Genomic DNA, 24,087 nt, shown 5'->3' with positions numbered 1-24,087 from the left:
GGGCAGCAGGGCTGCGAGCTGTCTCACAGGGACTCAACTTCCCAGGAGCCCCTGCGTGAGTAACTGACCTGCAACACCTGGGCCGCTCTCCCTGCCTGCCACGCCCCCGCCTCGGTGTTTCAAATACCTGCATATCGCCCTCACCTGTGGGATTCCCTTTGTGCTGTTCTTGCAGCCACGGGACGGACCTTTGTTTGCTGCTTTGATCCCTGGAAGGAAGCCAGAACCTCGCCTGACCCGCTTCGCGGGTCCCGCATCGCTGTCGGACCTTGAGGCAGAGACTGCATCTGAGGGCTTTTGGACTTCTGCTTGTTGAGCCGTGGGGAGCGCTGATAGGGCAGCAGGGCTGCAAGCTGTCTCACAGGGACTCAACTTCCCAGGAGCCCCTGCGTGAGTAACTGACCTGCAACACCTGGGCCGCTCTCCCTGCCTGCCACGCCCCCGCCTCGGTGTTTCAAATACCTGCATATCGCCCTCACCTGTGGGTTTCCCTTTGTGCTGTTCTTGGAGCCACGGGACGGACCTTTGTTTGCTGCTTTGACCCCTGGAAGGTAGCCAGCACCTCGCCGGACCCGCTTCGCGGGCCCCGCATCGCTGTCGGACCTTGAGGCAGGGACTGCGTCTGAGGGCTTTTGGAGTTCTGCTTGTTGAGCCGTGGGGAGCACTGATAGGGCAGCAGGGCTGCGAGCTGTCTCGCAGGGACTCAACTTCCCAGGAGCCCCTGCGTGAGTAACTGACCCGCAACACCTGGGCCGCTCTCCCTGCCTGCCACGCCCCCCGCCCCTCCTCCCTACTTTACTGACTCGTTACACCGCTGCGCGGGAGCGCGCGGGAGCGCCCCGGGCTAAGCCCGGGCAAAGGGTGGGCCCTCTTAGGCCCTCCGAGGCCCGTAGGGTCTGGTCTGGGCCAGAACTTCTGGTTTTGTTTCAGGTGACTGTATTGTATTATGCATAATCACTGGGGCCTTTAGTAACGTGAGCAAATCTGTGTGCCACTTTCTTTACTTTCTCCTTTGGAGATCAGATTACAGGTCATTGAACATCAGCTCCAGACTTTAAACCGGGAGCTAAAAACCCGGCCTAATGCTCCCACCGAAAAAGCTCCTGGTACACTAGCTTTGGCTGGGTCAAAACCGCCTCTATCGACTAAACAGTCTGAAGGGAAAAATCCCACCCCCAAAACGTGCTTGCCCAAAACTCCCACCCCTAAGAGCAATATAAATTGTATCACTAAGTTGCCTTCTAATGTCCCTAGCAAATCGCTGGAAAAAGATGGACCCATTATCCCTGCTCCTAAATCCCTTACATCACTCCCAGTGAACCCCAAGGTACGCCGGAATATTAGTCTACCACCTGACGCCTGCCCTTATGTTATAGTTCTAACAGGTGTCCCCGAACTTGCCCCCGCAACATCAGAACCATTTTGGGCCCTAAAAAACAAAGTCTGCCACTGGTTAGATAGAAACTACCCACTTCCACCCAATATCCATACTAATCTGCTTATGGTGGAGAGAGCACCGTGGGTTGGTGAGAATAAAAAAAACATCCAGGGCGACTGTGTGGTTGTGACATTTGAGGACTCACAATCGGTGGAGCATATTTGTGCTGGGCCCCCTTGTAACAACAACTCTTCAATTTTAGCTAAACCCCTTTCCTATGTTTATATGGTTGCAGATCATGGCAGTAATAGGTGGAGTTGGTTGAGAGCCTCTAAGTATATGAGAGGGGGAATGAGAGGGGAGCCTCTGTTGGATCATAACATAAACCAGTGGGATGAGGGTCTTGATGGAGGATGGAACACAGTACAAAGAAGAGCTGGTAGGCCCCCTTTTGGTGCTAATCAGTTTAATGGGGTATGGTTTGGTCAACAGCACAATCCTCTTCCAATACCCTGTTTCAACCGATATAGTGGTCTGGAAGCAGTTGATTGACATCCAACCCACTCATCTGGTGATGATGATACGAGGGAGGTGGTAACTTCTCCATTGGTTGTACTTGGAAGTGGTAGGGGGGGTCAAGCGAATATGGAAACTATTTGCCCTAGTTTGGGTGAATCTGAACATAGCCTTACAGTCACAACTAAGGTACCATCTGCACCCCTCACACTGATTAATATCCTTTCATGGAACATAGCAGGGCTTAGGAGAAACCTTGTTAACCCGGAATGGAGCGACTTTATTGATTCCTTCCAAATTTGTATGTTTCAGGAAACTTGGTCCTTATCCCCACAATACAAAAACGGGTATTCTACCTATTTTGTCCCAGCAGTTTCCTCAGGGAAAGGACGTCCTTCTGGTGGTTTGCTCATCTGGGTGAAGGTTAATCTAAACTGCACCGTCATTACACATAAAGTTTATTCTAATGATATTTTGCACATTTCCCTGAAAAGGCCACATGGGGGTATTGTATATCTTTTTTGTGTTTATGCAAGAGGGGTTCAGGGTGGTCTAACCTCGCCAATAATTGAGCTGCTGGATGTTAAGCTATCAGAACTGCCGCCCAGGTCCCAAATTTTGGTGGGGGGTGACTTTAACTGTACATTTGAACCTTTGGATGATGAGGATGTACTGGGTTTGAGTTCTGAGGATTGGAGACAGACAATTCCCCCTTTAGCATTGGCTCCTATTAAGAAATGGTCTGCCAGAGCAATCCAGTTGAATGCTCTCACCCTGGAACACAACTTACGGGCTCTAAATGGACGGACTATTTCCGATCGTGACGGGGCAATGACCTACAATAGGCTAGGCTGCCCATCACGAATCGATTACATTCTTTTAGATGTACAATCTTGGGCCAGTTTAGTAGATATGGAGGTTAGACAGACCTCAGACAGTGATCACAACCCATTATGTATGAAAATCAATTGGGCTAATGGAATTTGTAAGAGTGGGGGGCCTGAGCTGATCACTAAGGATGTCTTCCCCTCCAACTGTAATCGGAAACTAAGATGGGATGTGGTAAAATGTGAAGAGGGGAAAATTAACAGCATTAGGGAGCTAGTCACAGCAGAAACCCACAGCCTCTCAGCGGTGGAATTGGCAGATCCCCACTTTTCAGGGCCTAACTTGCTAGCCCAGTACAAAAACCTAACTGCTAAAATAGGAAAGTATGTTCTTAAAAACCCCCAGGGGCCCACTCGAGTGGATCTCAGACCCCCGAAGGCTAATCCATGGTACACAGCGAACTGTAGAGAAAAGTGGAAGGCTATTGCACTGGCCATAAAATCGAAAGACCCTATAGCAGTGAGATTAGCTAGAAAGGAGTACCGCAGCACCATAACCTTAGCCAAGAAAAATTGGGAGGAGGAGCATTGGCAACAGCTCAAGGTCGCTGCCTGTGGAAAGAACTCAACTTTTTTTGGGAAATTAATCAATGTCTTAGATCGCAGAGGAGTCGACCCTATTTTAAACCATATTAACGAACAGCAATGGTATGCCCATTTCTTAAAACTATATTGTGAGGATGGTGCCGAAGCTCCCTCAATACCACCATCCGTGGGTAATCAGTGTAACCCTAGATTGGACTTGGGGAGTAAGGCCGATTCATTCACCCTGCGAGAAGTTAGAGATGCCATCTTAAAAATTCTTCCAGGTAAGGCAGCCGGTCCAGACGGCCTGCCTGGGGACCTACTATTACACGATCCCAAAACTTGGGCTGATTATGTAGCATGTTTAATGAACCTAATCCAGCAAGGTCACCCCGTCCCGGAATCATGGAAAGGGGCGGAGGTGATCACGATACACAAAAAAGGTTATAGAGAGGACCCAGCCAACTACAGACCAATCAGTTTAATTGACACCATTCAAAAGGTAGTTGGCAGGGTCATTATAGTAGAGTAGAGACTTGCCTTATGGACGATGGTATTCTAACCCACTTCAAGGCCGGGTTTAGGCGGAATGTTGGGGCAGTGGATCAGGTCTTCCGGTTTTGTGCGGTCTATTGGAAGTCAGTATTAATTACCAAGGGCTGCGTTTACTTGGCTTTCATAGACCTGAAAACTGCGTTTGATGTTATTCCACGTGCCAAATTATGGGAGGTTCTATTGGCCTTGGGGTTTCCTAGTTATTTCCTGCAATTTGTTATCAAGCTCCATGAGAATAACTATGCAAGGATACGGTGGGGGAGTCAGGGCCAATTGCCAGGGAGGGTACCAGTTTACAGAGGGGTGCGGCAGGGATGTGTGATGGCCCCGACACTGTTATCCCTCTTTATAAATGGGGTGGTGGACCATTTGAGGGAGGACCCTGCGGATGCCCCTGTCCTCGCCGGGGAGAAAACCCCCACACTCCTCTTTGCGGACGATACCCTCTTGATGTCCAAGACCCCCCAGGGTCTCCAAAAACTGCTTGACCGTTTTTCCCTCTTCTGTAAAGATCGTGGGCTAACAGTAAATACCTCGAAAACAAAGTTAATGGTTTTATCCACACACAGAAAGGTTAGGAAGGCTTATCTTACATTGTATGGGTCCCCTCTAGAGGTTGTGAGTGAATTTGACTACCTTGGGGTAAGGTTGTCCAACAATATGAGCTGGGATTCCCATATACCAAAGATGGTATTAAATCTCAAAAGGGTCTCTGGAGCTATATTAAAGAACTAGCGTCTTTCCATTAGCAGACCGGTGACCCCTGCGTTGGCAGTCTACGAAGGGAAGGCTTTAGCTTCGGCAGTCTACGGCTCCGAACTATGGGGTGCCGAAAACACCAAGACCCTAGCTACTGCGGAGAACAAGTTCATTAGGGACTTAGTCTCACTCCCAGTTTCAACCCCCTTGACACCACTATTTTTTGATATGGGTAAAATACCAATTACAGATAAAGTCCAACTAAGGCCGCTGTTATACTGGGTGCGCCTTAGAAGGGCACAAGAACTAGCACAATACGCTCGAGTGTTGGACGAGTTAATCTCCCTAAATGTCACAAACAAAATAAAGTGGACGCTCTGCTGTTTTATAAGCATTTTTTGCTGGGACTGACCTGCTTGCACTCCTATAGCTCGCGGAACCCGCTCCGCGGGTCCCGCATCGCGTTGGTGTAACTGCTGCTGTAAAAGGTTTGGAGGGTCCTTGGAGGGAAATCCTTGACCGGGGCTGCGAGCGAGTGCGTGCGCTCACGGAGGGACTCCATATCCCAGGAGCGCACGCCAGCACAAAGGAGCAACACCTGGGCCGCTCTCCCCGACCCCTCCCACCCTTCCACCGATTATCATCAAAAAGGCATTTTCCAGTGCAGAAAGCGGGACGCTCTGCTGTTTTATAAGCATTTTTTGCTGGGACTGACCTGCTTGCACTCCTATAGCTCGCGGAACCCGCTCCGCGGGTCCCGCATCGCGTTGGTGTAACTGCTGCTGTAAAAGGTTTGGAGGGTCCTTGGAGGGAAATCCTTGACCGGGGCTGCGAGCGAGTGCGTGCGCTCACGGAGGGACTCCATATCCCAGGAGCGCACGCCAGCACAAAGGAGCAACACCTGGGCCGCTCTCCCCGACCCCTCCCACCATTCCACCTCTTTGTTGCAGGTCCTATAACATCCATTAGTACTCCCGCAGCGCGGGAGAGCGCGCGGGAGAAGCCCGGGACAAGGGCGGGACCGTCTGTGGCCGTCCGGGGCCGAAAGAGGCCGGGCTGGGCCTCCCCTCTTGGCAGTGCCATATACCACCCACCTCAGTAAGTGATTTGGATTCTTTTGCACAAACTTGCACCTTTTGTAACTGATATGGCGATGTCTGAAAACACAAGCCCTGTAATTGGCCACTTAACGATTCTACCAACGGAGCCTGGTCCTCCGGCCATTGGTCCCTTAGATAAATTCTTTTTTAATCGATCAATGACTATAGATAAGGAATTGACTTTGGCTGAGAAGCGTGCAGAGCGGAGGTTATCCATTGAAATTCTGAAGAACTCTATGGACAAGTCTTCAGTCGTTGCATACCCCACATTGGTAACCCCTCTATCATCAGTGAACCTACCAATTACACTTGAACACTCTGAGGTTCAGGGTGATAAAGCAAACAAGAGTGTTGTGGCAGATTCTAACAATCCTTGTGGTGGTAACTCCCATTTATCTCCGCAGTCTGATCTAGGTTCCCGGGTTACATCGGCCAATTCGAAAATTGGGTCCAAAAGGAAACAACCAGCTTCCGTAAACAAATCTAAAAAGGCGGCAAGACCTCCCCAGAAATTCAGGAAGTTACACAAACTTGTGAACATTGGAAAGGCAGGCAATGAACAAGTCCAAAGTTCTGGAAGTGTAATATCAACTATCTTTGTGAACCAGGACAATCAAGACATAGTGGACAATTCTAGCACTGTTCCCAATGTACCAAGTAAAGAAAATACTGTATTATTTGCAAATGTGCTCCCAGAATTTGAAAAAATGTTTAGACAATTGCTTACCCCTATCGAGGATAGAATTGCTAAGCTCGTAGATAGGTTAAACCACTTCGAACAGACAACTTTAGACAATTTCTATTCTACAAAATCTTTAATTAAAGCAAATAGGGTGGAAGTAAACGCAAATTCCCAGGTCGCAAATAACCATCATGCACAGGACAAGGGTAGAATTCCCCAGAATGTCTCCCCTTTACCTCCCAAACAATATAAACCTCCAGCTAAAGGCGCTACAAAAATTTTAGATAGGGCTGACAGAGTGGCCGCTGGTTCTGACCTATTGCAGTCGACTTCAATACATCCTACACAGCCTATACCAACCCAGATACAAAATCCACCAGCTGTTGCAAACATTGAGGTTACTCCGTGCCAAAAAGTGGGTAAAGGGTTAGCCTCGGCAAACGTAAACAATAGCATACGTATATCTCCAAACATCTCGGGGGGAGGAAGCGGGGCTAATGTATGCCAGTTGACTGGTAAAACTATAGCAACGTCCCAAGGTAACAGCAAACCACAGGTGCAGAAACCAGCCCCTCAACCTGTCCCCCAAATTCCCAAATCTATTTCACTGCCCTTACAAAAGCCACTCTATAGAAAACCCCCAATAAATCTTACTCCAGACTCCTTCCCCTATGTGGCAGTTCTTATCAATGTACCACCCTTACCCCTAGGCCAGAGAGAAAATTTCCAGATGCTTAAAAATAAGACCATGCACTGGTTAAAGGAAAATCGTCCTCTGCCGGGTGACATTGATGGACTAATAATAGGGGCTAGGAGAATTGACTGGATGGGTTATACACCAAAAACCCTGGGGGGGGACTGTATAGTGGTTAATTTTCAAGATCCTAGGGTAGCGGGATGGATAACAAGGCAGGGATGGGGAACAAACAAGGGAGGTATTGGTATTGTGGACCTCACCTTTTTTTACCCCCGACCCTCAAGTGTCACAACCAGCTTATTCAATGAGCCCTTAATTCCCCCTACTGTCCCATGGCCAGTTATTCCTTTACCACCTCCCCCTGGTGGTCATACCCACACCTCACATATACATTATAACCCTTATGTAGGATGGCAGGACCCGAGTTGGGGGTACTGACATACTGGTATTGATAGTATGGGTGAAATTATAAAAGAGGCAGGAGGCTTAGGTAAAGCTGGTAGTAACACCATTGCTATAAATCTATTGGTGAGTAACAGCAAGTCTGGGTGCGTGGCTGAAGAAGGTGATTTAAGACTGGGAACTCTAAACGCAAATGTCTCATACCCTGTAACAGATGATTTAACTGTGGATCCAATAGTTGATCGAGAAAGCCAGCCTAGCTTAATGGAAAGTTCAATGTCAGCCCATGCATTTTCACTTGTTAAAGATCGGGATGGGACAAATACAGATATTGGTACCCTCTTATCTTGGAATGTTGCAGGGTTGGCTAGCAAGCTGGATTCCCAACTTTGGGTGGATTTCATAAGTGGTTTTGACATTTGTTGTTTCCAAGAAACCTGGGCTTGTGATCCACTCTTTTGCCTAGGTTACTTGAACTATTGTATACCAGCTTCAAAAGGAGGAAGAGGGCGGCCCAAGGGTGGCCTAACTGTTTGGGTTAGGCAGGATTTGCACATAAACATAAAAATCCTAGATGCGGGAAGTATTGATTTACAAGCATTAAGAATCCCTGTTGTTAAGGGTCAATCAATTGATTTATATAATGTTTATGTAAGAGGAGATAAAGTAACAAATCCATCCACTATTGAGTTGTTGTCTGATGCAATAGAGGCTATTTCCCAGGAAAATGCAAAAATAGTCGTTGGGGATTTAAATAGGACTTTTGAACCCTTGAACTGCATAAACGACCCTATGGATAGTGAAGTGGAAAATCTCTGGGGAGTACCATCTCTTAACTTAAAACCTGTGAAGCGATGGACCAAAGAGATTCTATTGCTAAATGGAATTTGTTTGGAGCATGGACTTAGAGCTCTTAATGGCAGAACACCTGGTGACATGGAGGGCAGCTATACCTTTGATAATGGTATTAATAGGAGTCGAATTGACTATATATTATGTAGCCTCCAGTTGTGGAGTGGGGTTGTTGACATGGCTGTTAGGCCTCGGGTTGAAAGTGACCACAACCCCCTATGTGTGTCCCACAGGTGGTGGAACACCAGCCCTGGAAACTTATCTGAGACACAAGACGAAACCCCATTTTTAAGTAACGATGAGCGTAGGTTAAAATGGCCCAGGGTATTAGCAAATGAGGCCACTATGTTATATATTACCAATAGGGTTGATTGTGCAATTTCCGCGATTGAAGCAGCCGTCCCAGTCGTTCCTGGGGATAACGGTACCACTGAAATTCATAATAAGCTATTCTCCCTTTTAAGACCATGCTTTTTCACTAAGAAAAGAAAAGGGAAGAAAATTAAGGAAGTGGGCAGGTGGTTTGATAACCACTGCAGAAAAGCACGCTTAAACCTGGGGCAAGCAATAAGGAACAGGGACCATGCCGCAGTGGTTAAGAATAGGAAATTGTACAAACTGGCCATTTATCGTGCCAAAAAGAATTGGGACGAAGACCATTGGGCCCAATTACAAGAAGCCTCCGATACCAAAGACTCAATGTTATTTTGGAAAATCATTAAGTGGGGTAGTGGTGCGGGCCCAGTAAAACCTGACAGCAATGTACCAGTGGAAGCTTGGGTTGATTATTTTGGGCCACAGTACGCGGAAAGTAACAAATCCGTGGTAGCTGATAATATAATACCGGTTTATGCAACTAAAGATCTATTTTCCCTTAGTGAAGCAGAAATTGCTATCTGTTCAGTGAAGAGTGGGAGGGCGCCAGGTCCAGACGGTATCCCACCCGACATTTTCAAACATGATGTGACTAGATGGGCTAGATACATCCATCTTGTGGTAAATGCATTAGCAAGGGGGGCAGTGGTCCCAGATATCTGGAAGGGTGCAACCATCATCCCCATTCACAAGAAAGGCGATCGCTCATTACCTGCTAATTACAGGCCTATAAGTTTAATAGCCACCATGCAGAAAATTGTTGGGAGAATGGTAGTAAACCAGCTAATGGACTGGGTAGAAGACAATAGCGCCCTTTCCCCTTACCAAGCGGGATTTAGAAAAGCAACTAGTACCATTGACCAGGTCTTTCGCTTCACTATATTGCGGTGGAAGACCGTTGAGTTGGGAAAGGGTAGCCTGTACGTCGCGTTTGTCGACCTACGGGCGGCGTTTGATCTAGTCCCCCGGCATAAGCTATGGTCGGTCCTTTATAAGCTAGGTATTCCTGCTGAACTGTTAACACTAATCATGCGACTGCATGAATCCAACTCTGCTAGAGTCCAATGGGGTGGAAGTAGGGAAACAACATTGGACTTCCCTGTGGAAAGGGGCGTTAGGCAAGGCTGTTCCATGGCCCCTCTACTTTTCTCGTTATTCATTAATGGGATAGTAGAGAGAATGTTGAAGGCTAGTGTAGATGCCCCATCGTTAGCGGACACCAGGGTTCCGATCCTGATGTTCGCTGACGACACTCTTATCTTGTCTAAGACCCCCATGGGATTGCAACGTGCATTAAGCATTTTCGATGCTTTCTGCTTGGAGCACGGACTAGAGGTGAATGTAGGAAAAACCAAATTAATGGTTTTCTTTGCAGGACGTAAGAGTAAGCCAAACATAACCCTAAATAATAGCAGGCTTGATATAGTTAAGGAATTTACGTATCTGGGAGTGCAGATCGCGGGGGGGAATGGCTGGACGCATCACGTGAATAAAGTAGTCCTAAAGCACCAGCAGCTATCAGGTGCCCTAAGGGGGGAACATCGTAAATCAAAAACAAAGCCAATAAAACCTGTAATGACAGTTTACGATGCGAAGGTCCTGGGTGCCACTTTATATGGCGCGGAACTCTGGGCTTGGAATAGTCTGGTGGCTCTCCAGACTTCCGAGAACAAATTCATGCGCGGGATTACTGGACTTCCACAGAGTACCCCCTTAATCCCATTGTTCTTGGAGTTAGGCAGACGTACGATTGTCGACAGAGCCCGACTGCGACCAGTTCTTTACTGGAGACGCCTCTGGACGACTCCAGAAATAAGACAGTACGCGGAGGGCTTTTTGTGGATAATTAAGGAAGATATCTTCCACAAGATAAAATGGTTAAAACACCTGAAGACCATGTTGGCAAATATGGGGTTTTCGAATTTGTGGAATAACCCCGAGGGAGAAACCTTCCCAAGTAAAGAAGCCATCAAGGAGCAATACTGGGATTGGGTGGGAGGTAAGATGCTGAATGACACCAGGGCAGATTCTATGTCTGGCCGCTTCCTGGAGATTAAAATTTTACCTGTCCTAGAAAAATACTGGGTCAATATTACTGTACCTATGGACAGGAAACTTGTCTTTCAGCTAAGGGCAGGATCTATCCCCCTTAAGAAATTGACATCAGGCTGGCACAGTCCTACTAATAACCTATGTCCCGTTTGTGAGAATGCAGAGGAGAGTATAGGCCATTTTCTTTTCGCATGTCAGGCTTATGCAAATCCGAGGAGAAAATGGCTCTCGCCGGTATGCAGAAACCTGGGGACACGAGATAGTGCAGTAGCCCTAAGAATCCTGTGTACAACAAACCAGGATTCGATAATTATAGGGGTAGCTAAATATATGGGTTGGGCGTGGGCGATACGACGACGATTTCTGGAGGGTAGATGGTAACCAGAGATTCCCCTTTTTTATAGTTTTTTATGTAAAATGTACAAAATTGTTTTATGTATAATTTTGTATGAGCTGAATTGTGTTTAATGACTTTTTACTCCGACTATGTATTTCTGTGTATTGTTCTGATTTTATGTGCTTTTATGAGAATTTTCTCGAATAAAGCTTATACAATAAAAATAAATAAATAAATAAAGTGGCTAAATAACCTCAAAACGCTGGCAATATCCATAGGTTTGGGAGAGTTCTGGATCTCACAATGCCCCCCCGCCAAACAAGTTGTCAAAAAACTTTATTGGGATTGGGTTGAGGCTAAGGTGAACTCTAACTCAAACCAGGGAACCCTGACGTCCAATTTTTTGGATCATAAACCTTCAAGGAAGCTAGAACCTTTCCTGGATTTTATCCAATTACGTAGAGATAGAACTTTGTTTTTGAAATTACGACATGGTACCCTGCCCCTTAAAAAATTCATGGAAGGGTGGAAGACCAAGGGAGGGCATGACTTGAACTGCCCTGGCTGCCCATGTCCAGAGGAAACCCTCGGCCACTTTATGTTTGCATGTACAGCCTATAAGCATGTTAGAGCTAAATGGTTGAAACCAGTATGCAGGGAATTAGGAGTGAAGGATCACAGATCAGCCCTGCGTATTATTTCAACCAACACTGTTTCCATATTTATTATTTGTGGGGTCGCCAAATATCTAGCGGGTGCCTGGCTAATTCGCTCAAGGTTGTTGGGCAATGTACAACTCTTTTTTTAGAAAGAATGTATTGTTTTTAACTTTGTTTTTACCCTTGTTGTTCTGGATGGAATTGTAGTACTATTGGATGGATTGTTTTATGTATTTTTCTTTTTTAAATGTTTGTACTTTTATGATATATATCTATCGAATAAAGTATTACAACAACAACATATGGGCCCACTTCGTTCCTTGCAGTCACCAGGCGGAGAGGAGCATGGACACCGCGGGCAAAGATTGTATGACCAAAACTGATACCGATCGAGGTGCGAGCCCAAACGAGTAAAAAGAAGTGTCTACATTAAACTGAAGACACGTGCAGGTAGCATGCCAGAAGAATGAATAAATATTAAGTGACCCTGTGGACCGGCAAAAGCTAGAGAACAGACAAACAAAAAAGACAAGGCCCTGATGAGAACCCGAAAACTGATGTCATAGGGTTTGAAACGCATTGGCATATTGAAAAATTTGACTTTGAATGTCCAGTAGACCAACAAATTGATTTGTGGTCTAGCGAAATCTTTTTGTTTCCTGAATTTTTTGTTACACATTAGTTTGTTGTTGATGGATTATTCAGTGTAACGTGACGTAGTATTGTCATTGGTGTTATCAAATAACACCTCTCAAAATTGATGTTTGCTGATGAAAATTGACTAAAAATTGCCTATTGTATATATATGTGTTGTGGAATCGTATTGTATATATGTAGATTTGTATTGTGTGTCAAAGTGTACAGTGTTTTTCTCTGAGATATTGATGAAAATGAAAACAATTCAAAAATAATGAAATAATGAGGTATGAATAAAGTGTACCTTACAAACTCAACCGATATTAGTTTGTTTTGCTCGAATTTGAGACATAAAAGAAATTGTGCAGTCGGTAATTCTGTGGATTGTTCGAATGTAATGAAGGTCCAACCTACTGCATGTCCCAGGACCTAACTCCTTATTTAAAAAAGTTAAAATAAAAATAAAAATTGTACTTATGCACAGTGGATGTCACTACTCTTATCAGCCACCAAACCTTTCATTTATTTATGATTTTTTAACGCTTTATTTGTTTATTTTTTGCTTTTACTACATTGGTTTTTATATTTGACCCTTGTTGGAATAGGGTTGTTGACCAATAAAGTTTCGAAGTAAACATAGGACAAACTTCTGGCACTCTTTAGTTTGAACATGGAGGTGTTTTTGTGATCTTCTAGATCTGGGCAGAGGTGTTTATTAGAAGCAGTTTAGTCAGTTTCATGCATCAGAACTAGAGCATAAAGGACTTATTCGCATTTTTCTATATAGCTTATGCCCCCAGAGGCATTTATCCTTCTCCAAGATGGCGCTGCCATTAGATACGCGGTAGTCCGTTGTTTATTTTGTAGTAGGGTCCGGGAATTGCTTGAATACGGGACCAACAGAGACGTTTTCAGGGCAGATGCCGGTTTCTCAAGTTAATGTAGGAGAAGTTGTAGAGTGATACGGAGTAGGAGTTTGGACCGCGTCCAGGAGGTAGGCATGATGACCCGGTCGAAATTACGGGGAAAGAGTAGTGCACATGCGGTGTGTCCTAATAAGACTGACACATGCTTTCGTATGTAGATTTCTCAGAGTTTACTCCGGTGAACGCGCTGCCGAACACAGAGCTGCTGCCTGTTTCGTACACGCCATTGTAGAATGAGGTAAGAAGTAAAAGTGGATCGCACAGTAGTAGTGCGTTTGCACACTTCTTATGTGCAGATGACTAAATGGTTCGTTGTTTTTTAGATTCAAGTGCTTAAGGTCGTCTTGATTGAGGCTGGGTGCAGTAAGTAGCGACGTTTGTTGTTTTTTTGGGAGTAGTTACACAAACACGGGTGAGGTGATGGTTCTTACTTGTCTGTCTGTTTTGAAAGGTGGTTAAAATATGGTACTTCAAACACATACAGTTATGGGGGACCCTAGGACCAATTTAATGACCAAGCTCTAGATACACGTCCTTCCAAACCTTTATATCAACAAACAGTATCAGAGGGTCAAAGAGAAATAACAAGGATTATCTGAATAACGACTGGGAATTAGTACCACAGGCCAGATTTCAAACCTTTCAGAAAATGATAAGAATAAGCCAAACATGTGTATGGTCTTGAACACCCATCAGTCACCACTCGGAACCGCCCTTCATCATTTGGGGTTCCAGGGACCCACACAACAAACAACTGCCTGATGACACACAGAAAAGGGCCTAGTAGATGATAAAGGGTCCCTCCTGTGGGCAGTGTGGGGTCACTTTCTTGTCAGAAGTGATTAGTTGTATATAAATGAGTGGTGTGGCTCATGGGGTAACTAGCTAAGGTGCAGTGCAAAAAAGCTGTGATAGCAAAAAAAGAGGGGAGTGTAATTAAAATTGGTTTAGGAAGCAGAAAACTATTTTAATCAGATATAGCTTCCAATGCCAATGTTAAAAATAGCAAAGACAGAGGAAATTTATGAACTGTCTAGGAGTGGAACGTGGTCAACATGTTTCAGCAAATGATGGCCATGTGGCCTTGCTTTCTTCAGGACCTTGTCAAGAACGACTACTGCTACTGCACAAAAAAGTGAATCAAATAAGAAGAAACAGTGTTCTAAAAAAGTGATACAGATCAGATACTGGTATACAAGTCACCTGGACCTCCTAGGTGTACTCTTCCGTATCTTCTTACAAATTCGGTTGTATGCTAAAAGAGTCAAAAATATAACATGAGTACATCATACACAACCTATCTCCAAACATCCTCATCTATATTGTAATGCATGACCTGCATCATCAATAGGGCCTATGAACTCATAAGGCCAATTGCACTGTATGTACTAGTGACTCCTTATTTATACAGCACTTGAAAATTTTCAAATTACACATAATCCATCTTACCCGATGTGTAAGATGTGCTGACCTCACCCCACCTGGCTGCGGCTCAGGAAAGAAGTGAAGCACCGCTCTGTTAGGGTGAATAAATGTTGAAAGAATCACTCACCACAAAAGTATTAACGCACAGCAAGGATAAAACTCACTCTCATAAATTCCAACTAGAAGATGGTGAACGTCACTACCTTCTATTCATTAATTATAGCGTGAAACTCCCAGCGGGTTCTACCGCTACATTGTATGAACAATAAACTGTCACGATAAAATCAGCAGTTTCTCTATGGCTGAGGTCTATTCCTTATAGTAGAACCCTCTGGGAGTTTCACGCTATAATTAATGAATAGAAGGTAGTGACGTTCACCATCTTCTAGTTGGAATTTATGAGAGTGAGTTTTATCCTTGCTGTGCGTTAATACTTTTGTGGTGAGTGATTCTTTCAACATTTATTCACCCTAACAGAGCGGTGCTTCACTTCTTTCCTGAGCCGCAGCCAGGTGGGGTGAGGTCAGCACATCTTACACATCGGGTAAGATGGATTATGTGTAATTTGAAAATTTTCAAGTGCTGTATAAATAAGGAGTCACTAGTACATACAGTGCAATTGGCCTTATGAGTTCATAGGCCCTATTGATGATGCAGGTCATGCATTACAATATAGATGAGGATGTTTGGAGATAGGTTGTGTATGATGTACTCATGTTATATTTTTGACTCTTTTAGCATACAACCGAATTTGTAAGAAGATACGGAAGAGTACACCTAGGAGGTCCAGGTGACTTGTATACCAGTATCTGATCTGTACCACTTTCTTAGAACACTGTTTCTTCTTATTTGATTCACTTTTTTGTGCAGTAGCAGTAGTCGTTCTTGACAAGGTCCTGAAGAAAGCAAGGCCACATGGCCGTAATTTGCTGAAACATGTTGACCACGTTCCACTCCTAGACAGTTCATAAATTTCCTCTGTCTTTGCTATTTTTAACATTGGCATTGGAAGCTATATCTGATTAAAATAGTTTTCTGCTTCCTAAACCAATTTTAATTACACTCCCCTCTTTTTTTGCTATCACAGCTTTTTTGCACTGCACCTTAGCTAGTTACCCCATGAGCCACACCACTCATTTATATACAACTAATCACTTCTGACAAGAAAGTGACCCCACACTGCCCACAGGAGGGACCCTTTATCATCTACTAGGCCCTTTTCTGTGTGTCATCAGGCAGTTGTTTGTTGTGTGGGTCCCTGGAACCCCAAATGATGAAGGGCGGTTCCGAGTGGTGACTGATGGGTGTTCAAGACCATACACATGTTTGGCTTATTCTTATCATTTTCTGAAAGGTTTGAAATCTGGCCTGTGGTACTAATTCCCACTCGTTATTCAGATAATCCTTGTTAAAATATGGTGACAGTACATTTACTTCCTGTTAATATCATGTAGTACAATGTTGTAGCTGATGTTTCTAAACTTCAGTTGAAGAAGCTGTTGAAGACTGTTTATGTATTGCTTTGTAGATTCATAAGGCTCCTGACGAAGGGCCAATCCCCGGCCCGAAATGCATTGAGCCGGCAACGGACACCCAAAGATTATGATTGAACTGATTGTTTAAAATGAATTTGGTTTATTGAAAAAAATATAATTTAAAAAATACATGTTTTTGTATAGCATAAATGAAGTTTCTTGAAAAAATTGTTTTGTTTTGTGTCGAATTGAAATAAGTCAAATGAGAGATAATGACATTGATTAAGTTGAATGTATAGTGTTGAAAGACATAACACGAAAAGGTGGTATTCACCATAGCTACTGTGCGCAGTGGTCGAGCCCTGTGGGCTCGAGGTAAGTAGGTTGAAGTGAAGGTACGGTCAAGACAACCGTGCTACCACTACAGCACGCTCAGTCTAAAAGAGTTTAGTTTCTTGCAAAGTAAAAGTTGAAAATAGTGAATTAATTTCTGAAAATTAGGGTTAAACAAGCAGTGCTTCTCCATTCAAAAATACTTTTGGTCTCAGTTTTTGCCGCGAGCGCGCTCAACGTCTGAGCCCCAGGTGAGCGGCGGTCACCGGTTAATTCCGGAGCAGTGGTGCCAAGGGTCATCACCTGACACCTCGACACAACAGGTGCTATAAAGCAGAGATCAAGATGCAATGCAGATTATATCAGGGTGGAAGACAATTCAGATTGCAGGTAAATAGTAGTTTTAGTTTCATGAAGAAAGTAAATTTCTCTTCAAAGCATCTTATTTCTGTTGGAACCGAATTCCAGAGTGATGGTGCAGCACCGAAGAACGATTGTGATCAATCAGGTAGAATGAATTTTCAGGCATTTTTAATTTCAGACTCTGTAAGTTTTCTGAAATATTTATTTCCTCTTGAGATTTTTGGATTGAGCCTAGAACCAGCGGGCATGCGCTGCTCTGCGACACTTGTTGTAGTGGAGTAGGGAATAAAAGCCCCGTCCACTCTCTGCCCATATTTGACATTGGCTTTTGTCATTGTCAGTCCTAAATGCTGGCTTCTGATTCGTAAATAGGCTTGTTAGTCCCTCCCTAGTACTGCCTCCTCTTCATTTGTCACCTCCCATGGCGACTGGTCCGTATACGTCGGTTGTTACACTGTACCTGTTATTTAGTCTTTAACCCCTTGACCGCAGGTGTTATTCCCCACCTGTGCGGCGGGAGGGGGGCCACGTGCGTCGCCGCAGTGCTCATGACGAGCCCAGCTCGTCATGAGGCACAATGGAGCTGTGCTCATGCCGAGCTGGGCTCTTCATGACTCCACCCACTCCCATAGAACGTCCGCACAGGTGTGGAATTCAACTCGCGGGGGAGTGGCGCGGCATTATGACAAGCTCAGCTCGTCATGAGCACAGCTCCACTGTGCCTCATGATCAGCTGGGCTCGTCATCAGCAGGCAAGGGGTCAAGCACTATTTTCTTTATCCATTTTCTCTTACTACATGCACAACATGCTTTGGTACCTTCTTTACAACCCCTCCATCCCTCCCTTTGTTGTGCCTTCTTTAACAACCCCGCCCTCCCTCCGTTGTCCTTGCCCTTGCCCTATGTACCCCTGCCCTCCCTCCCGTTGTTCGTGCCTTCTCCCCCCCCCGCCCGCCCACCTTCCCTTGGTTGTCTGTGATGCCTACCATTTGTAAAGCAATAGATCTTGCATTTACGCAAGTTTGAGCTATTGGCCTTGTAAATGACAATGCCTTTTATTTATGTTTTGTTTTTTAAAACATAAAGAAACACACATTGTCATTTACAGCCTCCTCTCGTACTTAAAAGCAGCATGTTCTTTAAATGAGTCCCACCCTAATGACGCGCTTTCATTTTGTGTTGCAGTGTCATTAATAAAGCGTCCTGCGTTCCCTCTGACAACTACAACTTGGCAGGCGCTTGTTTGGGTTCTTGTGTGGGATGAGGTTTTCTGGAGGCCAGGGGTGGGTAGGAGGAGTGGTTGCGGTGAGACACCGCACTGGGTAGGTTTTGAGGATGCATCGAGTTGGGAGAATGGTGTTTCTGGCTTTTAGGAAGTTGTGTTGCAGTTGTCTATGACTAGCTGAATTGCACCTGCTTGGTGTACAGCACTTTGCTGTGAAGCTGCCAGACTGCACGTCGGAAAAAAATGCATGGTGTGTGTGGGGTGAGAGGCAGAGGACTAGAGGGCTTAGCGTCCTATATGTGCTGGCTGTTTATCTGCGGGCCAGTCATATGCCTCGTTTAGGACTTTTTGGATAACGTTCCCTAAACTTTTTGCTTCCCCCTAGACCGTTTTCCTGACATAGAGTTGCCAATTTAGATGCTTTGGGTACTTTGCCACTGCTAATCAGTGTCAAAGTACAAGTGTTCCCTTTGTAAAGTGTAATGATAATTGGTTGGCCATGATTGGTATGTTTGCCTTACTAGTAAAGTCCCTAGTGATGTGCACTGTGTGTGCCATGGCTAGTAATGCAAAAGCGCACAGAGAAGGGAACTCAGGCCTGCAGTGCATGTGTCCTGACAAGTGCAACCACTTCTCAGGCCTTACTTTCCCTTTTGCATACACAGTGGGCATCCCTGTGGTAGGTCCCGGGTAATCCCTGGGCGGGGTGCAGTGTAAGTAAAAGGCAGGACATATACTGAGGTGTGTGCTATGTCCTGACAGTGAAAAACATTCCATTTTGTTTTTCACTGGTGAAAGGCCATTCTGCCCATAGGACAGAATGGGGGAGGCTGGGTACTGTGTTTTGTTAGTCTAGTTTCCTATATAAGTTTAAAATGTAGAGGTGAAGTTTAGTATGTATGAACTCACAGTGTCATAACACATCTTTCTATGAAAGTGGTTTTGTCCCTGTGTGTTCTGAAGCCACTCTTTTAAAAAAAGGCTGAGTTTTTTGCTTTAGGCATTTCTGTGTGTCTCTGCTGAATGTGGATTGACTGACTGGGTCTGAGAGAAGCTGGGGGAGGTCTTGCCCCAAGGGAGTGGTTGAGATGGCACCAGGCTGACCTGCATCTGGAGAGTAGGCAAGGAGAAACCCAAGGAGGTGGAGGCATGGGTTGCTGCTATAAAACAATTGACCCATCTCCTGCTGAGTGATTAAGGATTTAGACCCCCAGTATCAAAGGGAGAAAGGTGACACTGGGATGGAGACACTCAGAACTGATTTAGGCAGGGGTCAGGGACCCCTGAGCACCACGAACTTTAAAGACATTTAGGGGTATAACTATGAGAGCTGAGACCCCTGAACATTGGAATGGAATAGAGATGGATTGAGACTGAAAAGGCTTGGACCCATTTCGTGGTCAAGAGGAACCTCTGCTAAGGAAGAAATAACTGAAGAGACTGCTGGGCAGGACCGACCCTTGCTTCCTGATCTGGGGCTGCTCTGCAGTTTGCTGTTTTAACCAAGGAAGAGGCTGTTGGGACTGTGCTTGGTGCGCTGGATCCCCCTGCTTGACGAAGACTGTGCTTTGTCCTGTGTCTTGTCACCCCAAGGGCCAGAGGTGAGTTGGCTCCCTGTTTGGAAACACAGGAACATAAACGTTTCCAGAGAAGTTTCAAGCGACGCGATGGGTGCATGTTTTGGCAGCTTGAGACCCTCGGAAGCTGTGCCCTGTGATCTTGGACACATGGAGGAGTGAGACTCGGACGTGCTGGGTGCGTTTTATGGTGCACAGGAGGCGCAGATGAAGCGCGCCTGGTCAACGTGTGCATCGAGGGTTAAGGGAGTCTCGGACACGCTGGGTGTGTGTCGTGGTGCACTGCAGGCATTAGTGAAGAGCGCCTGGTCAGCGTGTACACCGAAGGTGAAGTGAGACTCGGACGCGCAGGGTGCGTGTCGTGGTGCACAAGAGGCATTGGTGAGGAGCACCTGATCAACGTGTGCATCAGAAGTGGACTGAGTCTCGGACGCGCAGGGTGTGTGTCACGGTGCATCAGAGGCGTTGGTGAAGAGCGCCTGGTCATCGAGTGCACCGGAGCAGAAGTGAGGCTCAGACACGATGAGCATGTTGGGGTACAGCTGAAGGCGTTGGTGTAGAGCGCCTGGATATCGGGGCACTGGAGTAGGAGTAAGTCCTAGTGAAGCAGTGCGGGTGGTTTGGTGCAACAAATTAATCTCAGGGGCATGGGATACGTGTGCCCAGTGACCGTCTGAGACCTTCCTAACATTCGCGGCCCGGACTAGCAGCCCCAGAGGAGCTGAGCTGCCCGGCAGAGCTGCAGAGGCCCATTGAGAACTTTCTGCACGGAAGGCCCAGTTCACTGAAGGAGGAGAAGAGAGTGGGGTTGCGCCCCCAGGTAACGTAGATCACTACCTGGAGGGGTGTGGTCTCGGAGGGACACTTTCTCGGCCTCTCAGTCCTTCTGATGACGTGAACTTTTGCTTCGGCTCAGATTGGGGCCCGTACTGACGAAAGGAGTGGCAGTACTGGGGTCAGAGTAAGAAGCTGTACTTTGTGTCATCGCTGATACGTGTGGGAGGCAACTGTTATCGAAGAGGCTGATTGTCGTAATACACATTGCCAATATTGCTGCTAACGAACTGCCAGACTGTCTTATGACACCTGACATTATTTCTGCATAACAAAGTACACGATTGTAGCGCTACGCATTGCATTATTTCACCATTGCAAAGTACAGGATGGTAGCGGCACGCATTGCATTATTTCTTCATTGCAACGTACATGATTGTAATTACGCATTGCATTATTTCTTAATTGCAAAGTACATGATTGTGGCAACCCGCATTGCATTATTTCTTCATGGCAAAGTACGTGATTGAGGTGTGGCGCATTGCATTATTTCTTCATTGCACAGTACATGATTGTAGCGGTAAACATTGCATTATTTCTCCTATTGCAAGGTACCGGGATGTATCGTTACGCATTGTATTATTTCTCCTTTGCCCAGCCCAGGATGGTATCATTCCACAGTGCACTATTGTTTGTCCATTGCAACGTGTGTTATTTTAGCATTGCGACCAACATAGCATTTGAAAGTGGTGGTTGGGATTTGAACCTACCAGCCAGCCGGAACTAATATTACCCTTCATTATATGTTGGCTTTTGTATCTCGTGGTCTGATCGTATATCTTTTTATATAAAGTTTATACTTGTTTTTATCAAACTCGTGTGGAGTACATTTGTGGTGTCACCAGGGGGTTGCTGTGGGTGTGGTTGCACATAGTGTACACTCGTACCTTGGAGATAGGCCTGGCTGCTCGTGCCAACCTACTAAGGGGGTGAGCAGAGCTGTCTCAAACGGTGTCCTTACTTGGCCTAACATTGAGTGAGGAGTCCCGGGTCTCGCATTTGGTGACAGTGGTGCAGGACGGGGACTCCGGCTTCCAACACCTTTGCAAAGAATGTGTGTTGCAAAAGATACGGAAGGGGAGGAGGCACAATCAAACACATTCTGTAGGCATCCGTGTCATAATGTAGGGATTTAATGGAAAACAATCTTAAATTTGACCAGGTGTTCATTTCTCCTGAAAGGGTAATTTGTCCAGTGGTGTTACGCTTCTTTGGGTGGCAAGGCACTGCGGCTGCTGGGCTTGCATATTAGTGGCCAGGATTTGGCAATGTCAACGAGTAGCGCTTATGTGGAACTATTTGGGAAGAATGGCCTGTAATGTGAATATTTTCATTGTTGTATTACTAAAGGCGAGAACGTTATAGCTGCATGCGCCACTCAGAGTTGTAAAGGTTTGTTTTTCCACTATTTCATCCATAATCTGAAAGCAATACCTTGTTTTTTTAAAGTGTTCACCTGACTTGCTCCGAGAGCGCCATTGTAAACAAGGCTGTTCTTATCTTGTCACGTTAGATGGTGCAGCAGAGATTGTTCCTTCTATCATTTCTGTTGATGCGCATTTGGCATCCCTGTTCGTGGCAGGAAGGAGCTATTGGAGCAATCATGCCACAGTTGACTCGGGTTGCTATTTTTAAGTAACGGCGAATTCACTTTTTTAAAATAAACAAATATGGCATATTTTTAAATGTTGACCACATGTGAAAAAAAGTGTACCATTAAATAGCTTTTTTGTACTGTATTATAGGTGCTGCTAGTTACCGCCACTCACCTGCACTTTAAAAACGATCCCTGCACATCTCCCTTGCTGCTGGAGCGGGAGGCCCTGCACCTTAGAACTTGTGGGCTGCCATCTTGGGGGAGGACCGGACACTTGTCGGGCGCCATTTTGGTAAGCGCTCTAGTGCCTGGTCCTCAGCCCCGAGTTACTTAAGGCGGGAGATGCAAACGCGCAGCGTGCGCGCCGGTGGCACGCCAGAGGCGAGCCCGTCTGCGCCCGTCCGCGCCTCGGACGGGCCTAGGGTCAGTCACGCTGCCCATCAAACTGTAGAGGCAGGGAGAATATTATATTCTAGAACTCCTGGAAGTAGGTAAGAGGGGAGGTCCAACGAAAGCCCCGCGGCATCCCCAAGGCCATATCAGGAATACAGAACTGACATGTGGGCTACTAAACACACGCTCGCTTGTAAAACATCACACGGAAGTGGCCTCCCTGATAGAAGATCTGGGGTTAGACGCCCTGTTCCTAACCGAAACATGGACTAGCGCTTATAATGGGGTAGAATTAGGGTTGGCCTGTCCCTCAGGGTACAATATCCGCCACATCCCAAGAGGGAAGGGCAGAGGAGGGGGGGTTGGTGTTATCTTTAAGGAGGAACTGAATTGCACCGCCCTGCAGGTAGAGGAGGTTGTGGGGATGGAAATGATGGGCCTCACGTTTCAGGGACGGGGGGGTAACTTGCTCACAGCCCTGGTCTGCTATAGACCGCCAGGGAGTGCCACATCCTTTACGGCCTTCCTAGATGTAGTGGTGAGCTTTGCTCTAGGCCATTCCAGAATGGTGATTCTGGGAGACTTCAACCTGTGGGACAATGGCGTGTTGGGGCCCCATCTGAGAGACTTACTGGATACTTGTCACAATCTAAATTTGGCACAACTGGTAAACTCAATGGCCCATCAGGGTGGTCACATGTTTGACCTCCTATTTGCCAACCCGCAGGAGATCGAAGTACTACATATCAGTCCGCAAAGCTGGACGGACTGATAGAGATCGTAGGTCACCCGACCAATAATTTCACCACTTAGGTTTCGGGCCCATATACTTTAATTAATCATATACATTGATCAGATGACCTCACAATCTACTACCAATAACCATGAGTCCTTTCGATTGTTTCTAGTGTACCCGACTTACCATCCACCGTTACGGGTACCTATGACCACGATGGGTCAGGGAGCTAGCTGTAAAAGGAAAGGCAAAAAAATACAAACCCAACTTTAAATAACTTTGATATTTATCAAATGACCACGGACAACTGGGAAGTTTTAAGAATTTTATCTTAGTAATCAGTTTCGGAAATCATGAGGTTTACAGTTAAAAGGCAGTCAATGATCAAGATGACGAAAAGCATATAACCATAAAGGAACAGTGTAAGGGCAATCATTTAGATTTCTAGAAATAGTGAGACAGGAAACACGCTAAAAATTGGATGGGCAAGGTTATACAAGTATAAATTTATACTATGGGAAACGTATTTCATGAATATGAATGGGAAATTAGGAATCCTAAACAGCTCTAGTAAGGGTGAAAAGTGGAACACGCTATAATTCTAGTAAAGTACTTCAGTCAATTTTATAAGAGAAAATTATAGACCACATCAGGAAATTGCAAACTGCAATGGAGAAAATGATTTCGAAAAGGTAGGGTAACATAGGAACACGCTATGAAATTAAATGCAAATGACTTTAGGATATGCAATGGTTGCGGAAAGCATGGAAAATTTAACATATGCAAAGGTATGTCTTTATTGAAGCAAAGACAGGAAAATAGAAAGGTGCAGTTTTAGAGTTTCAGCAAGA

The 24,087-nt window shown here is 45.6% G+C and overlaps 1 protein-coding gene and 1 long non-coding RNA gene across 2 annotated transcripts in view; both read left to right on the top strand.

Moving 5' to 3' along the window:
* LOC144818167 (baculoviral IAP repeat-containing protein 1-like) overlaps positions 1–24,087 on the top strand; it is a 1,283,508-nt gene that overhangs the window by 113,087 nt on the left and 1,146,334 nt on the right. The window lies entirely within an intron of this gene.
* LOC144818168 (uncharacterized) overlaps positions 1–24,087 on the top strand; it is a 65,607-nt gene that overhangs the window by 5,591 nt on the left and 35,929 nt on the right. The window contains exons 2-3 of the long non-coding RNA XR_013607058.1: positions 15,181–15,247; positions 15,442–15,493. This is a non-coding gene — a long non-coding RNA (uncharacterized LOC144818168). The remainder of the gene's footprint in view (positions 1–15,180; positions 15,248–15,441; positions 15,494–24,087) is intronic.

Source organism: Lissotriton helveticus, chromosome 2_1 (genome assembly GCF_964261635.1).
Source record: "Lissotriton helveticus chromosome 2_1, aLisHel1.1, whole genome shotgun sequence".
NCBI lineage: Eukaryota > Metazoa > Chordata > Amphibia > Caudata > Salamandridae > Lissotriton > Lissotriton helveticus.
Note: the sequence above shows the minus strand (reverse complement) of the source record. Positions and strands in the feature narration are given on the sequence as shown.